The sequence below is a fragment of the Salmo trutta genome, chromosome 6 (assembly GCF_901001165.1).
Source record: "Salmo trutta chromosome 6, fSalTru1.1, whole genome shotgun sequence".
Classification (NCBI taxonomy): domain Eukaryota; kingdom Metazoa; phylum Chordata; class Actinopteri; order Salmoniformes; family Salmonidae; genus Salmo; species Salmo trutta.
The window spans coordinates 25,044-28,276 of NC_042962.1; the positions used below are offsets into that span (position 1 = coordinate 25,044).

At 46.8% G+C, this 3,233-nt stretch overlaps 1 non-coding gene across 1 annotated transcript; it reads left to right on the forward strand.

Annotated features, from left to right (window-relative positions):
- The first annotated feature begins 367 nt into the window (after positions 1 to 367).
- On the forward strand, positions 368 to 439 carry trnap-cgg (transfer RNA proline (anticodon CGG)). Its single transcript has one exon. It is a non-coding gene; the product is annotated as a tRNA-Pro (tRNA).
- The last annotated feature ends 2,794 nt before the right edge of the window (positions 440 to 3,233 follow it).

Genomic DNA, 3,233 nt, shown 5'->3' on the forward strand with positions numbered 1-3,233 from the left:
TTACTTTGATTCACGTACTGATGCATCAATCGACTCAAAATAAATGAGCTCCATTCTTTTTGAAGTTTTATTTATTCATTTTCTCTTTTAAAATATTTATTGGACCTCATTTTGCTCAATATTCATTTGTCAACACTCATCATCAGTTTGCTGTCGCGGCTTAAGAAGACAGAGTGTGAAAGACACAGCAGATGAAATACAAAAGATTTGAACTGAAGCCTGGTCAACAGTTTGGAAGACTGCTATGCTCACAAGTATAGCACAAACACTCACATGAGGTTCAATCTTTCCAAGCACCATGGACAAGAACAATTGATATCCTCATTGTTATTTCCGCAGAAAGCAAAACAATTTTATTCTTGTGTAAGGCTCGTTGGTCTAGGGGTATGATTCTCGCTTCGGGTGCGAGAGGTCCCGGGTTCAAATCCCGGATGAGCCCTTTTGCAGATCTTTTAACAAGCTCAGACAGGCAGATCTCTGGCTACTGGTTGCAAACAGCCACCTCTTGGGCGCAGGACGAGGTGGCTGAATGGTTTAAGCGATGGACTGCGTATCTATTGTGATATTCACTAGTTGGCTCAATATCGCACTTCATTTAGAAAACCTGCAAAAAGTAAGAGCAAATCTGACTTCCACGAACAAGGACATTGATTCCAATGTAATACACTTGAAATGACACCCAGCCCCTAAAACTAGTGAATATCTCACTCTTTGCATTGGCCAGGAATCAAACCCAGGTCAACTGCTTGGAAGGCAGCTATGCTCACCACTATACTGCATCCGGTTTGGAGCGAGCAGTCGCACTACGCTTCACTCCACAGGTAATATTACACTTCACTACATTACAACGGTTTGATTTGTTTGATCCGAGCAATTCTTTTCTTAGCTAGCTACATAGCCGTCTTTGTATCAAAGATAATCGTGTAGCTTAGAGTAATTATCGAAGTTAGCTATCTTCGTCCTCCTAACATAGTCATCACTGCTAGCTAGCTAGTCAACACTGCTAGCTAGCCAACCAGCCAACTTCCACCGACTAGCAGCACTGTAGAATCTATTACATTACAACGGAACGACTTGACTAGTGTAGTGTTAGTGAGCCAGCTACATAGTTGTCTTTGCATCTAAGATAATTGTGTAGTTTAGAGTAATTATTAGTAACTAGCCAGCCGCGACGCCAGACGTAGTCAACACACCTAGTCATCATTAACCCACTGCTAGCTAGCTAGCAAACAGCTAGCCAACCGTTACCGACTAGCAGCGCTCTAGACACTAATACTTTACAACGGAACGACTTGATTAGTGTAGTGTTAGTGAGCCAGCTACATAGCTGTCTTTGCTGTCTTTGCATCTAAGATAATTGTGTAGTTTAGAGTAATTATTAGTAACTAGCCAGCCGCGACGCCAGACGTAGTCAACACACCTAGTCATCATTAACCCACTGCTAGCTAGCTAGCAAACAGCTAGCCAACCGTAACCGACTAGCAGCGCTGTAGATACCAATACTTTACAACGGAACGATTTGACTAGTGCAGTGTTGGCTAGCTAGCTACATAGTTGTCTTTGTCATAGCTTGATAATTGTGTAGTTTAGTAATTACCGAGGTTAGCTAGCCAGCTATTGGCGTCCCCCGCGACGCCATTTTTTCCAAACCCAGCCAACTAGTAACACTGTAGAAACTAAATACATTACAAAGGAACGTCTTGATTAGTGTTATGTTAGCTAGCTACAAAGTTGCTTTTGTATCATGACAAGGTGTAGTACTGAAACTATCGAGGTCACCTAGCCAGCTACACCTAGCCAGCTACACGGTCAAACAAAGTCAACAACGCAGCCACTGCTAGCTAGCCTACTCCACCAGCCAGCAGTACTGTATCATTTTCGTCATCTTAGTCAATAAGATTTTTTGCAACGTAAGCTTAACTTTCTGAACATTCGAGACGTGTAGTCCACTTGTCATTCCAATCTCCTTTGCATTAGCGTAGCCTCTTCTGTAGCTTGTCAACTATGTGTCTGTCTATCCCTGTTCTCTCCCCTCTGCACAGGCCATACAAACGCTTCACACCGCGTGGCCGCTGCCACTCTAACCTGGTGGTCCCAGCGCGCACGACCCACGTGGAGTTCCAGGTCTCCGGCAGCCTCTGGAACTGCCGGTCTGCGGCCAACAAGGCTGAGTTCATCTCAGCCTATGCTACCCTCCAGTCCCTAGACTTCCTGGCGCTGACGGAAACATGGATCACCACAGATAACACTGCTACTCCTACTGCTCTCTCCTCGTCTGCCCACGTGTTCTCGCATACCCCTAGAGCATCGAGCCAGCGGGGTGGTGGCACTGGAATCCTCATCTCTCCCAAGTGGACATTCTCTCTTTCTCCCCTGACCCATCTGTCTATCTCCTCATTTGAATTCCATGCTGTCACAGTTACCAGCCCTTTCAAGCTTAACATCCTCATCATTTATCGCCCTCCAGGTTCCCTTGGAGAGTTCATCAATGAGCTTGACGCCTTGATAAGTTCCTTCCCTGAGGATGGCTCACCTCTCACAGTTCTGGGTGACTTTAACCTCCCCACGTCTACCTTCGACTCATTCCTCTCTGCCTCCTTCTTTCCACTCCTCTCCTCTTTTGACCTCACCCTCTCACCTTCCCCCCCTACTCACAAGGCAGGCAATACGCTTGACCTCATCTTTACTAGATGCTGTTCTTCCACTAATCTCATTGCAACTCCTCTCCAAGTCTCCGACCACTACCTTGTATCCTTTTCCCTCTCGCTCTCATCAAAAACTTCTCACTCTGCCCCTTCTCGGATGGTATTGCGCCGTCCCAACCTTCGCTCTCTCTCTCCTGCTACTCTCTCCTCTTCCATCCTATCATCTCTTCCCTCTGCTCAAACCTTCTCCAACCTATCTCCTGATTTTGCCTCCTCAACCCTCCTCTCCTCCCTCTCTGCATCCTTTGATTTTCTCTGTCCCCTATCCTCCAGGCCGGCTCGGTCCTCCCCTCCTGCTCCGTGGCTCGACGACTCACTGCGAGCTCACAGAACAGGGCTCCGGGCAGCCGAGCGGAAATGGAGGAAAACTCGCCTCCCTGCGGACCTCGCATCCTTTCACTCCCTCCTCTCTACATTTTCCTCTTCTGTATCTGCTGCTAAAGCCACTTTCTACCACTCTAAATTCCAAGCATCTGTCTCTAACCCTAGGAAGCTTTTTGCTACCTTCTCCTCCCTCCTGAATCCTCC